This window comes from Colobus angolensis, unplaced genomic scaffold (genome assembly GCF_000951035.1).
Source record: "Colobus angolensis palliatus isolate OR3802 unplaced genomic scaffold, Cang.pa_1.0 Scaffold131, whole genome shotgun sequence".
NCBI classification, from domain to species: domain Eukaryota; kingdom Metazoa; phylum Chordata; class Mammalia; order Primates; family Cercopithecidae; genus Colobus; species Colobus angolensis.
The window spans coordinates 8,633,041-8,648,385 of record NW_012114364.1 but is presented as its reverse complement, the minus strand read 5'-3'; positions in this window follow the sequence as shown (position 1 = coordinate 8,648,385).

Genomic DNA, 15,345 nt, shown 5'->3' with positions numbered 1-15,345 from the left:
TTAAAATAGCCCTGTATTTATTACAGAACAGTTTAAACAAGTTTTATTTTGTTATGTAAAACCTGGAACACAAACTCTCACAATTAGAAACTCTTTTATGAGATACTTGGTATCATAGCAGAACTGCTGTGTTTCCTAAGAGGTATGTCTTCAAAAACACTTCCTGCTTTCAGCTTTCTGATTTTAACTTGACTATCTCTTAGGTTTCCTATTCTGGTTAAGGCAATGTTAGCTTCCCAACTTTTCAGATTCGGGCTAACAACAGACCCTTATTTTCTTTCAGAAAGCTGAAACTAATTAACCACAAAATCCCTTAGATTTCACCTTTTCAGTGATTCTCAAGAGATGTTCTTTCCTTTCCTAAGATTGTACTGTCTCAGACCCCTTGCATCTCTTCTTAAACTACTAGAGAGACTACTATAGTGCTTACGTATGCTTAGCAGTTTAGAAATGTTTTCTGTTAAGAATGAATGAATAAATGGTTACTCCTTCTCCCCAAAACTGCTATGATTGCCCGCTTTTTGTGGCATTAAGTCCCAAATCTTTAGCACTGTGATCAAGCAAACCTCTAGGACGCGATTTAATTACCTTCACAATCTCGTCTCTCACTACATCCAAAAACATACCTAATTTCTTCTCATGGGTGAAATGTACTCTGACATGTCTGTACTTTTTTTGGTATTATTCCCTTGATCTGAAATATCTTTCTCTAAATTTCCTCTTTGAAAAGAAAAAAAAAAATCCTATTTCTTCCTATAAAGTCCCTCTTGACTCTATACATAGTCATTAAGAATACAAACTTGGAAGCTAGACCTATTTTTTAAAAGTTCCACCAGTTCCCTTTAAATTTAGCTAAACATACAACTATGATACGGCATAAGAATTCTACTCCAAGGAATTTACTTAAAAGAAATGAAAAAAAAGTACACAAAAAGAAATATGCAAGAATATTTGTAGCAAATGTATTCTAAACATTCCACACTGAAAATATCGCAGATACCCATCAGTAAGAGTATGAATAATCGTTGTATATTTGTGTTCCTCTGAAAGAATTCTACTCAGCAATAAAAAGAAACTCCAACAACATGGATGGATCAAAAAGTATTACGCTCAGTGAAACTAGCATTAATAAAAGACACTACTCTATGATTTTATTTAAAAGTTGTAGAGAAGTAAAATGTATATATGTTGGAAAATCAAAATCTGAAAAGCAGTTGCCTCTGGCAAATGGTATAGGTGTTGACTAGGAATAGGAAAGAATAAATTTTCTCCAGTGATGGCAATGTTTTGTATCTTGACAAGTAGTTGGGTTACACAGTTGTGTCAAGATTCTAAATGATATATTTAAGACTTGTTAACTTTGTCTTATGTAAATTCTATCTCCAAAGAAAAAAAAAAGAACTACAAACATATTGAATTCTAGTGAATATATGCTGAAGTGTTCAGAGAGAAAATGCATTGATGTTTAAAATTTATTTGGAAATGCTTCAATAAAATATGATGGATTGATTGTTAGGTAGAATGGTGAAAAGATGGTCTAATGTGTATAGGAAACTGTTTCTTTATACTCAGTACCCACCAAAGATGTAAGTTTTCCATACCAACCAATTCCCCAATTTTCTGTGGACTCTAGTTGGGTATCCTACAATTAATTCAATTCTCACACTAACTATCCAAATTGAGTGCAGACCCCACAGTTTAAAGGGTAAGTCCCACAAGACTTGCTCCCACTTCAGACACCAGTCACAAGTATTTAGTGCCCAGGGTACTCACTTCTATCTGGCTTGGCTACAAATTGGGCTTCCTACCACCTTCTTCTCATGTTTGACAATTTGCTATAATAGCCGAAAAAACTCAGGGAAACGTTTTATTAATGTTTACAGGCTCATTGTAAAGGATACTATAAAAATTACAAATGAACAGCTAGGTGAAGAGGTCCACATAGGGCAAGATCTAGAAGAGTTCCCAGCACAGAAGCTTCTGTCCTCATGGAGTGGGGGTGTGCCACACACCAGGCACATGGATGCATCCCCAACCTGGAAGCTCCTGAACTCTACAGTTTAGAGGTTTTTATAGGGGTTTCTTCATATAGGCTTGATCAATTATTAACTCAATCTCTAGCCCCTCTCGCTTTCCCAGATAATAAAGGGTGGGGCTGAAAGTTCCAAGATTCTAATTATGGCTTGGTCTTTCTGGTAACTAGCCCCCACTATGAAGCTATCAGGAGCCCAACAAGAGTTCCCTCATTAGAACAAAAAAATCTTTCTGTGACCCAGGAAATGATAAGTAGTTTAGGAGCTCTTGGGGGCAGAGACCAAATATATATCTTTATTATGTCACAACGTGTGATAAACCATGTGTAGTAAAATGTTAATGGTAGAATCAAAGTGGTGGGTTATCCGTGTTTACTAGAAAAGTCCTTAAACTTTTCTGTATGCTTGAGATTTTTCATAGTAAGTATTGGAAAATATGTTAACCACTAGCTTTCAAAATCATATTGTTACTCTAATCTATGATTACTCTCCTGGATGCAAAATGATTGTTTCTCTAAGTCTTTCATTCCATCAACATTTATTAGTTGGCATTTTACTGTAACAAAAAGCTTTTTTATCCCCCCATAATTATTGATTTATTTATTGTTAGCATGGTCTGGACTTACTCTATTTACTGAATTATACTACATCACTGTTATTATTAATTTCCAAGCTACTTCTGTTTCCTTTAGATATGTCCCTATCCCATTTTAATCACTTTTGACACAGGATATTTGCAAGCTCATCTTGTATTGTGTTGGTCCCAGATCTTGATGCAGCCATTCCTTTCAGAAACTTTTGATTCTTGTGAATTGAGAATAACATCTAGAAGCCAAGACTTGACTTCTAAGTATACTCATTGCTAGGTGTGTCTTTGACTTTAGGCACTTTTGGTAAAATTTCATGAATTTTATTTTAAAATTGACATATATTATGATTTATAAATACATTTTATTTTTAAATATATGTTATATATTCAAGTATAAAGATTATAAAATTCTACTGAATTTCCATTCAAATATACAATTTAAATATATATATCAGGTTGGAAATCTTTCAAGCTATTTCCTGTATCCTTTTGAATGTTCCCATCTCTTTTTAATCACTTAAAGCTTAAATTATACCTTTAAGTAATGAACTTATTCTGATACCTGCAATTCTGCTGCAATAGTAAGGGGTTCTTCTTTACATTTTTTTCCTTCTTTGACTTCCAGCATTGCTCATTTGTATCACTCTTCTCCACAAGTAAAAACTCTGCCTCCCTACAACTTCAGTGTATTTAGACATTATTGAAATCTGTATTGCATTATATGTGTATGATTTAAAAGAGACGTTTTGAGTAAGATGAACACAGGCAATTAAATCCTCCTTGGCTCCTCACTGCAATGATCAAAGGGAATTTTCACCAGGAAATTTCTGAATATAAACTGAAAACTAAAGAAAGATGTTAAAAAATAACTGTGAAGAATTTTAACTAGATATAGCAAATGAAGGCATAAAGAGGATTCTTTTTCTCCTTGAAAATGTTGTGTCACTTCTAAATAATAAAGACATACCCTTTTAGAACATCTTAAGTGCACTCTGATTTGTAGAGCAAGGGGTAAAATCTTCAATCAAGTATGAGGCAGAGATACCATTTATCTCTTTTTTTTTTTTCCTGCAATGGAACCGTTTAAATTTGAAAGCAGCTGGATTTCAAACCATAAGTCAATAAGCCAACAGACAACAGAAAGTAACTTTCAGAGAAAGCTGAAATAAAAGGGCATCTGGGGAAAGTTCCTGACACTGAGTCAGCAACTCTAGGGAAGAGGCTGAATACAACACCACTTTGTGACTGGTAAGATCACTTCCTCATTAACAAAGAAAAAAAAAGGTAAGAAAGAAGGTAAGGAAGAAAGGAAAATGAATTGAGCATTAATTTAAGGAGTCAGAAATAGAAAAACAAACAAATCAATAACAGCAGAAGAAGAACATAACAGAGTTAAAGCCAAATTTAGTAAATTCGAAAGTAGAAAAATTGATAAAATATATAAATAAGTTTAAGAGTTGGGTCTTTCACAAAATTAAAACATAATATATTAGCAGTTATGAATATGATCCTGTGCTTTTGCTTATATTCTTGCCTCTGCTCTTTGCGTGGACACATAGGCATCTGCTGCAAGAGCTCCAGAATAAGCTACATTAAGCATGTTTGTTATCCAATAAAGAGGATTAACAGAGAAATTGATACAAGAAGTGGGTCCTGACATAACACATAACAAATAAGCAAATATCGACAAAAAAACTGACACATGTAATATTGGCTTGTGATCAGGCTGTAGATAGACAGTAAACAGTTACTAGAGATGAGAAAAGTGGCAACAGGCATAATGCAATGGTAAAATATTTGGTAAATATGTCACTTGCAATAATTTAAAAAACACATAATTGTATGTAATGAAACTGTAGCTCTGGGAAAAGGAATTTTTAAACAGAATGTTGTTAAATGAGCTTTTTGATATTAGCTGCATTTGATAAGATACCTTCCAAGAAAGAGTTAAGTTCAAGGAAGAATCAGCTCATTTTCAAAATGAGATGAAAGAGAAAAGCAGTTTAGAAATTCAAGACTTGCAGGATTTGGAAATATATTGTTCTCTTCTCTGACTGGTAAAAGTAAAAATGTAATCTCAGTACTTTGGGAGGTCAAGGTGAATGGATCACTTGAGGCCGGGAGTTTGAGACCAGCCTGGCCAACATGGCGAAACCCCATCTTTACTAAAAATAAAAATAAAAATAGCCAGGCATGGTGGTGCATACCTATAATCCCAGCTACTCAGCAGGCTGAGGCAGAAGAATTGCTTGAACCCGAGAGGTGAAGGTTGCAGTGAGCCAAGATCGGCCACTGGGCTCCAGCCTGGGTGCCGAGTAGGGTAAGCAAGCAAGAGGAGGGATTCCCTGGCTTTACGGTGTTATTTATATAGGGATCTTGTCTATGTAAAGACTAAGCTAAGCTGTGTCCACATGTGGGTGAGCAGGCATTATGACAAATTTATTTCTCTATTTATTTAAAGAGAACTAGCCTTGACAGTCTAGCTTGTGACTACATGAAATCATAACTTATTATCTGAAGAACATATATTGTTATTGGTTTTGAGAGATCTGGACTTTGCTGTTGTAGGAGTGTGTCCTTGCATGTATCCTTAGGTTGTTTCTTTTGCTATAAGCATCTGTGAATATGGGTTGTGATCGGCAAGAAATGTGCTTTGCTAGTCTCAAAATGGAGTTGATTTTAAAATAGCGTTACTCTGGCTCTTGTAGGCTCCTGTTTCCCTAACACCATCAGTTTAGTTAGAGAGACAGATATTTTACGCACAAAACTCTCCATTTCAGATGTGGCCAAAGATAATAATGGAAAAAGAGTGGGAACCCCGGAGTCATGGAGAACAAAAGACAAGTGTGCTACTTCTGGGGAGGAAAACCATAACCTCTAAGTAACATTTCCTTGATCAGAGTAGGAACATTCAACAAAGTTAGCTCAGTGAGGCTGCAGAATTGCTATGAACCAATGAATACTCTAAAAGGTAGTGCTTATCATAGCTAATCTTGTCCCCATTCTGCCATTAAGTATTGGATTTGTATTGTGGGGTTTGGTGGCAAGAGTAGAAGGCTAGACAACTTGGCTTTCCCCCCGTACTATGTCTCTAGATTAAGAGCAGCCACAAATGTACTTGACTTGCTTTGGAAAATGAAAACTGAAAAATGTGAAACATACTAACTACATCTAAACAGAAGCTCTATTTGTAATTGTGTGGTTTGATCTGTCCTCTTGTTCTTCCCTTTCCACTTATCTCCTAAGAGAATAAGTGTGTCCTGTAGAAAGTTTGCTCCTTCAGGCAAAGTTCCAGAATAAGTAGAAACATGGAGCAAAGTGGAGCAGAGCCGCAGAGCTGAGCAAACTACAGTTGCAGGAATGTAATGTGAGTGAGTAATAAATGTGTGTTGTGTTGTAAGGAACTCAGATTTTTCGGTGAATAGTGGTGCAGTAAGGTTGTCTGAGACAAGTTGCCATGGACTGATCCATAGTTAAGTAATTAGATCATAAGGGTGGACACCTCATGAATGGGATTAGTGTTCCTATAAAAGGGATTCTAGGGTTTGTTTTTCTTCTCTTTGCTCTCTGCCATGAGAACACAGCAAAAAGTCAGCTCTCTGCAAACCAGGAAGCAGTCCCTCACCAGACACCAGACCTGCTAGCATCTTGCTCTTGGACTCCCAACCTCCAGAACTGTGAGAAATAAATGTTTGTTGTTTAAGCTGCCTAGTCTATGATAATTTGTTATAGCAACCTGAACTAATTGAAATACAAGCTTACAGGAAAAATTGATTTTTCAATATAAAATAATATTCTTGAAGTAATTATTTCTGAAAAAAATTTCCAAAATGGCTATAGAGAAAGAAAAAACTAAATAGGCAGATTTTTAAAGAAGATCTTGGAAAAAATGTGAAAGAATTACCTCCTAAAGACTACCAGGCCAGATGGCTTTACAAGCTAATTTATTTTGATCTTGCAAAGAAGAGATACTTCCAGGAAGATACATCCATGCTATTTGACAATTTGGTAAAACAAAAAATATCTCCAATTCATTTTGTAAAAATCAGCATCACCATAAAAACAACATCTAACAAAAATATCACACACACACACACACACAAACTCATGAGAAAAAAATTTCTGTTAGAGATAGAAATACTTTACCGGATTGGATGTTGTCACTTTGTTGCTACCATTACTTTCTTCTAGTATAGTGGGCAGTACATTTCAAAGAATCCTCTTTCCTGTAGGTTTTTAGGGCTTGATAATAAGATAAATATGCGGGCCGGGCGCGGTGGCTCAAGCCTGTAACCCCAGCACTTTGGGAGGCCGAGACGGGCGGATCACGAGGTCAGGAGATCAAGACCATCCTGGCTAACACGGTGAAACCCTGTCTCTACTAAAAAATACAAAAAACTAGCTGGGCGAGGTGGCGGGCGCCTGTAGTCCCAGCTGCTCGGGAGGCTGAGCCAGGAGAATGGCGTAAACCCAGGAGGCGGACTTTGCAGTGAGCTGAGATCTGGCCACTGCACTCCAGCCTGGGCCACAGAGCCAGACTCCGTCTCAGAAAAAAAAAAAAGATAAATGTGCATGTATTTTGGAAGACATAAATAGAAGCGACAATTTTCAGGAGGTCATACAACCAGCTTGCTACATTGCTTGAAGCTAAAGTTGTTGGTAAATATTTGATTCTCTGGCTGTAGCATTCTAGAATTTTACTCTCCTACGTTAATTCCTGCCAAATTTTTGAAGTTCTGTTTCCTATGTTTATTTTTTTATTTTTTATTTTTTATTTTTTTGAGACGGAGTCTCGCTCTGTCGCCCAGGCTGGAGTGCAGTGGCCGGATCTCAGCTCACTGCAAGCTCCGCCTCCCGGGTTTACGCCATTCTCTCGCCTCAGCCTCCCAAGTAGCTGGGACTACAGGCGCCTGCCACCTCGCCCGGCTAATTTTTTGTAGTTTTTTAGTAGAGACGGGGTTTCACCGTGTTAGCCAGGATGGTCTCGATCGCCTGACCTCGTGATCCACCCGTCTCGGCCTCCCAAAGTGCTGGGATTACAGGCTTGAGCCACGCGCCTGGCCTCCTATGTTTAATATCTTATTCCTGTAACATTTATGGTGGCTCTGCTTTGCTGACCAAACCAGGACTAATAAAAATGTTCATACAAGAATGGTTCTAGGGGAACTGACTTTAAGGAAAGAAGTCTGAAAGTGGTTCTAGAATCTGCTTACATTAAAAGGCTTTAGTGATTTCCCTGCCAGTAGTAAATGAGATTCTGACAATCTCTTTAGTATTAGGAAAGACACTAAATAACAATGATAAAACTGAGTCAGTATGAGAAGTGTCACCGAAGTATTAGTTGGGGGACCAAACTCAAGCTGTAAGAGCTGCAAATGGAATATCTGAAACTCAAATGTAGATATTTGATCTTGATTTAAACTGTTTCTGCCCCTTACTTTTTTGCCCATGAATGACATAGCCTCCTTTTCACTACAACAAGCTTCCCTCCTTTATTTCTTATTCTCTAACAGTGAGTAACTTTGCCTTTGTTTATTTTTGTGTTCCTCATGCAACAGAGATTAACATAACAATTTTATTAATTTACAATGTTGTCATTGTAATTATTGGACAATTCCCTATGGAGGATGCTATAATGCGATTTTACTTAAGTACCCTCCCTGTAAGGTAAAGTTGGGGGCATCACAAAATCTTTCCCAGGGTTTCCAGTTCTCTGGGTGTCGTCGTTTGGCATGTGTTTTCCAGTAAAGAAATACTGAGGTTGAGTAGGGAGGGCCACATGGTAGCATATGTGGGTCTGTGAAGAAGTATGCATGGGTGTTTATTTGATAGCAAGCACACTGCCTTGCAATTAATAAATCCTAATAGCTTCTGGCTTAGTATTAGCATCTGTTAAGCTAAAGAGGCAACAGGGAATCAGTAAAGTTTAACTGTAGGTTGGGTGGAATTCTAAGCATAGACTTAGACTCTGCTTTAGCAGAGTCTTGTGTCCCAAACTTGGAATGGGAACCGTGGTACCCCATAAAACCTGAAGGAATAATATGAGCAAAGACAGTGGACATCTTAGTGATTATTTCTGCAGACAGATAACCCAATAATCAGATGATAGCAACTCTTTTGCCTGGGGCCTATATGAAGTCCCAAAATCCTTGATATAAAAATGTAGGAATGAGATGGGGGCACGGAGGATGCTTGGAGATTGCAAGGAGGCCCTTAGAATGAATGAAGTATACTTTTTTTTTCTTTGCCAGATAAATTGTATGTGAGTTCAGAGTTAGAAATTAAGTTAGTTTATAGAAATAAGCTACAGTGTCCCCCCTTATCCACAGTTTTATCAGTTTTAAATGGCAGGCCCTTCTGAGTAGCGTGATGAAATCTTGTTCTGTACCACACTGTCATGCCTAGTACATGAATCATTCCTTTGTCCAGATTCTTCATGCTGTAGACACTACTTGCTCATTAGTCACTTTGTATCAGCCTCGGTTATCAGATAGACTATCATGATATGGCAATGTTTGTGTTCAATTCACCCGTATTTGACTTCATAATGGCCCCAAAGTGTAAGAGTAGCGATGCTAGCAATTTCGATCTGCCAGAGGAAAGGAGTAAACTGGTTTCTTTAAGTAAAATGTGAGGCTGTGAGTACTGATGCAGGCCTGTAGTCCCAGCTACTCAGGAGACGGAGGCAGAAGGATTGCTTGAGCCCAGGAGTTTGAGGCCACAGTGAGCTATAATTGAACCAAGGCACTCCAGTCTGGGCAACAGAATGAGAATCTGTCTCAGTAATTAAAAATAAAAATAAAAAGGTGAAAGCTCTCAATATGAAAAGAAGAAACAATCGTATGCTGAGGTTGCTAAGATTTACATTAAGAATAATTCTCCTATCTGTGTCATTGTGAAGAAAAAAGTAGATTTGTGCTGGTTTTCCTGTCGCACATCAAACTGCAAAAGTTATAGCTACAGTGCATATTTACTGCTTAGATAAGATGGAGAAGGCATCAAATTTGTGGATAAAAGACATTAAGAGAAACATGTTCCAACTGATGGCAATCCAGTTTGGTACTGTTCATGATTTCAAGCATCCATGGAAAGTCTTAGAACATATTCTCCCAGGATAAAGGAGACTGCTGTATTGCTGAATGTGGTCTGATAATCCTAGAGCATTTATCTGCTGAGGTTCTAGCATATGTAAACTTCAGATTTGGGAGGTGGGTGAGTAAATATTTACTGCTTGCATAAAATTACATATGCTGAATCCCTGTACACCTAGAGAATTCCAAATTCTCTAGGTCTAAAGCCAACTTCCAAATTAGTAGACTGGTGGCCTGCAAGTCCACCCCTATTATATTGCTTGTGGTCAGGAGTGGGGGCGCAAGGATGAGATACAGAAATAACAATAGGAGGTCAGAGTTCGCCATTACTCAGGGATGATGCTCTTCATTCATTTGAGTACTCGTGACTCATGATTCCACCATCAGCTGAGAAAGCCAGGACCAAACATCACCCTTTAATTACATGCTAGACCGTCAAACTTTTTCTCAATGACTCAAACTCTTCAGTTCCTAATATCTAATGTAGCTATACTCCCTGTAGAAGGTATTTTCATACCACGAAGTGTAGGAAATCTTTTATTTGTTCATGTTTTCAAGTGTTTAAAATGTTTTTTTTTTTTTTTCCCCTCTTGCCCTTTTTCTGTTAATAGTGTTTTCTTTCATTGGGAGAAGTTTATGCCACTCTGTTTGATCATACGGTAAAATGAACTTCATTTGTGAAGCCACCTTGGTTGACTCAGGTGTAGGAATGTGACCCAACACAGCCAAAGTCTTCCCTGGGAGGTATAGAAGTCAAAGAAGGAGAAGGAGGGGGAAGGGGAAGGAGAAGGGAAAGAAGGAGGAAGAGGGGGAGAGGAGGAAAAAGAAACGTAAAGAAAACAAACCAATCCCCCCTCATGTTATTTTTTTAATCTAAAATTAAAAAAAAAAAAACAAAAACGAAGTCTATACACCATAGAATACTATGCAGCCATAAAAAAGGATGAGTTAATGTCCTTTGTAGGGACATGGATGAAGCTGGAAACTATCATTCTGAGCAAAATATTGCAAGGACAGAAAATCAAACACCGCATGTTCTCACTCATAGGTGGGAATTGAACAATGAGAACACTTGGACACAGGGTGGGGAACATCACACACCAGGGCCTGTCGTTGGGTGGGGGGATCGGGGAGGGATAGCATTAGGAGATATACCTAAAGTAAATGATGAGTTAATGGGTGCAGCACACCAACATGGCACATGTATACAGATGTAACAAACCTGCACATTGTGCACATGTACCCTAGAAGTTAGAGTATAATTAAAAAAAAAAGAAAGAAAGAAAGAAAGAAAAAGAAAAAAATAAAAATAAAAATAAATCTAGGCCAGGCATCGTGGCTCATACTTGTAATCCCAGCACTTTGGGAGGCTGAGGTCGGTGGATCACTTGAGATCAGGAGTTCAAAACCAGCCTGACCCATATGGTGAAACCCTTTCTCTATTAAAAATACAAAATTAGCCGGGTGTGGTGGCACATGTCTGTAATCCCAGCTACTCAGGAGACTGAGACAGGAGAATTGCTTGAAACCCTGAGGCAAAGGTTGCAGTGAGCTGAAATCGTGCCATTGCACTCCAGCTGGGGCAACAAGAACAAAAATCCTTCTCAAAACAAACAAACAAATAAAAATCTAAACCTAGTTGGAATAGGATTATGCAATCATATGTGTCTTAAAAGTCTATGCTGTGTATCTGAAGATTTAAAATCCACAATTAATAAGCTAGATTTAACAAGTAAAACATGTGTACTCTTTAGAAGCCAACATAGATAACGTAAATGAAAGTGAGCAAGTACTAGGCCACAAAGAATGTTTCAACAAATTCAACAGAATTGATATCATAAAGATTAAGTTATATGACTTAAATGTAACTGTAAGTAATAAACAGTAAAATAGTTTAAAATATGCTTATAAGTTAAGCAAATAATAATTGAAATTATGATTATTATTTTTCAGGGCAGCCTCCTCAAGCCAGAATAGGTTCAGAGAGACTCCTGAAATTATTTTAAATGAGCACTTAAAGTATTATATAACCAAAATGTTTAGGTTGCAGCTAAAGCTATACTCATAAAACAAATTATAACCTTGAAGCAATGTAGAAATTAAAATATAATGCACTTGTTCAAATTCAAAAGCTAGAAAAAGACTAAACTCAAAGAAAGTTGAAGAAAGATATAAATAACACAAGAAATGAAATTTACAGAAAATAAAAAAATTACAACACTAGTAATATTAATAGCTGTTTCTTTGAAAAGACTAACAGATAACATTTAGCATTTAACAGATTAAAAGAGAAATGAAGAAAAGGTTGAAACCAATCATATGGAGAAGTGCATATATCTATAAATGTAATCTAGGATTTAAAATTCAAAAGAAAATAGTATAAAAATTATTGAAGCACTTTTAAAAATTAGGTGAAATGAACATTTTAAAATAAATGAACCGCCAACATTTACTCATGTACTCGAGAAAAACTAGTTGACTTGAATAGACTAACAGAAAAACTGAATAAATAATAAAACATATTGCTGGGTACTGTGGTTCACAACTGTAATCTTGGCATATTTAGAGGCCAAGGTGGAAGGACTGCTTGAGCACGGGAGTTGAAGACCAACCCGGGCAACATGGTGAGACCCTATCTCTACAAAAATAAATATTAAGCCGGGTGCAGTGGCTCACACCTGTAATTCCAACACTTTGGGAGGTCGAGGCAGGCAGATTACGAGATCAGGAGTTTGAGACCAGTCTGTCCGACATAGTGAAACTCCGTCTCTACTACAAATACAAAAAGTTAGCCAGGCCTGGTGGTGTTTAATCCCAGCTACTCAGAAGGCTGAGGCAGGAGAATCGCGTGAACCCAGGAGGCAGAAGTTACAGTGAGCCAACATTGTGCCACTGCACTCCAGTCTGGGTGACAGAACGAGACTCCGTCTCAAAATAATAAATAAATAAATAAATATTAAAAAATTAACTGGGCATGGTGGCATGCACCTGTAGTCTCAGCTACCTGGGAAGCTGCGGTGGGAGGTTCACTTGAGCCTGGCAGGTTGAGGCTGCAGTGAGCTGTGATTGCAACACTGCATTCTAGTCTGGATGACAGAGCTAGATTCTGTCTCAAAAAAAAAAAAAAAAAAAAACATAGATAAAATATCTTTATCTTACCCCTTTCCTCCTTTCCTTGATTTCTCAGGTGAGTAAGAAACAATGTCTATCTCATAAAAGGGTATTCGAGAGACCACAAGTGTAAGCTTTGGATCTCATTTTACAATTCTAGAATAACTTTATAAGGAGAACATAAATCACTTATCAATTACATTTACATATATAGATGAAAAACTCTATAAAATAAATATGAAAAGAATGGGTCCATCAATTTATATAAACAAGAATAGTATCTCATAATCAAGTAAGATTTATTCCAGGGATGCAAGCATGGTTCAATAACAGAAAATCTATGAATATGAATTTTATAAAATAAATTAAATTGTAAAAACTATAAGCTTGTCTTTACAGAGTAAGACATCTTTGCAATATCTGGGTCTCCTTTCTCTTCCTCAAACACACCAGTTAAATTCTTGTTTTAAGATCTATTCACTGATCCTACAATCTTTTTAAACGGACTGAAAAGACCCTTTTCACTGACCTCTACCTGGAACTTACCCCCATCTCCTAATATCTATAAGGCTAACTCCTGCAAATCCTTCATGTCCTTGCACCAATAAAATCGCAGTGAGACTTACCCTGACCACTCTATTTAAAATCTAACTCTACCCTTTTCCTGGGACCCTCCTCAAAGTCAGGGGAACATAAACACAGGGGCCTTAACTTTTCACCATGTACGAGTTCATAGATTGAAATGTATTCAATGAGCAAGTATCACTTTTGTATTCAAATTATATTTTAGAAGTACGTATAAAAATCATGGAGCCTATAGAATCTGTATATATCAGTGAGACTATGCAGCAAATAAAAGGCAACTCATATGCTTTATACAAAACAAATATCATTAATTATTTTGGTTTTGGATATTTAAGTAACTATATAGACTAATGCTGAGCATAGTACCTGACACACACAAAATGTTTTAGAGACATAGTCTGCTATTATATTAAACATTATAATAAAAGAGTAACTTAAAAACTTAGTGGTTATAATCAGTTCACAGAGGTAGGGGGTGCATTTCTCTGTCAAAAAAATGACAGCTTGTGTTGGTATTTTTACTTGCCAGGGCCATTTAGGCTTTATCTGCAAAGTGCAGAAACAGCAAAATTCAATTATTTTCTACATTGTCTTAATTGCTTTACTATCTTAATCAATTAGTTAAAAAATTGATTTGATTACTTTGGCATCTGTCAATTCAGTTAACCCATCCTCTACCTATTGAGACATCAGAGAACCTACTTTCCTTGCGTCTACCTCTCAGCTCTTTATCAGTAGTATGAACAGAACAGAATATTCGGTGGATATTTTGGGCTTGTGCAGACTTTGGTTTCATAAAAATTTGGAGACCATATTTCAAACAACATTTGGCACAGAGGACATTAGAATAAAAAATTGTATTACAATGCAAAAAAAAGATCCGCACAATATACTCTAATGCACATATAGCAATATAAGCAAATGAATCAGTGTAATCTTAGGATGTGAATTGTTTTCGATGTTTTTTTGTTTTTTTTTCTAGTATTGTAGTTTTAAAATCATCCTTCAGTAAATGTTTGAATTATTTTTCTGAACTCTAGTGCTACATCTTTGGAAGTTTTTACATAATATTGTTATTCTAAGGGATTTGGTTTAAGAAATTAGGTAGAAAGGCTTGGTGAGTCAGATTCCTTCTCTCCTCTAGTCAAAGAGAATAATCTTTTCCTTCATGTGATCTTTTATCAAATTTTAAAAATAATAAGTGTAATATTAATTGCTTGAAAGCAGGTATCAATTTCAGAAAGTGATTTAGATAGGGGCAGGTTTTTATTTTTACAATATCTAACAGATGCCTTCTGACTGTATGACCTTGGACAATCAAAACTTCAGTTTTTTCTTTGACCATGTTTGATAATAACTAGACCTACATCACAGGCTTGGTGTAAGAATTAAGAAGTATATATTCATAAAATATTGAAATTATTCTGTACATTGCAAAGACATAATTAACATTTAATGAATCCTGTTAATATTATTAAATACAGTGTGGCTAGAAGCACTAGTTTACCTTAACTTGTAGTTAATTCTTCTAAGTTGTTGTTTTTTTTTTTTTTCCCTTTCTGTGTGCTGCCTCTTCCTCCCACACCAATACCATGTTGGCTATTTTGCCCAATGGTGAAACAGAAATAACTCTGTGATCATTAGCCTAAAAGATATTAGCAACTGAATTTTAAATCTCTGAAGACTCATTGTTGTTAAATTTTAAAAATGGATACATTTTACCTTTGGCTGGGGTTCCCAGACTCTCCTTTTGGGGTCTCTCCATTCTTCCTCTATTTATTGTTTTCAAAGTTGCCTACTACATGTGTTGAGATTCTACTCTTTCCTCCTGTTAAAAATATATAAATGGCCGGGCGCGGTGGCTCAAGCCTGTAACCCCAGCACTTTGGGAGGCCGAGACGGGCGGATCATGAGGTCAGGAGTTCTAGACCATCCT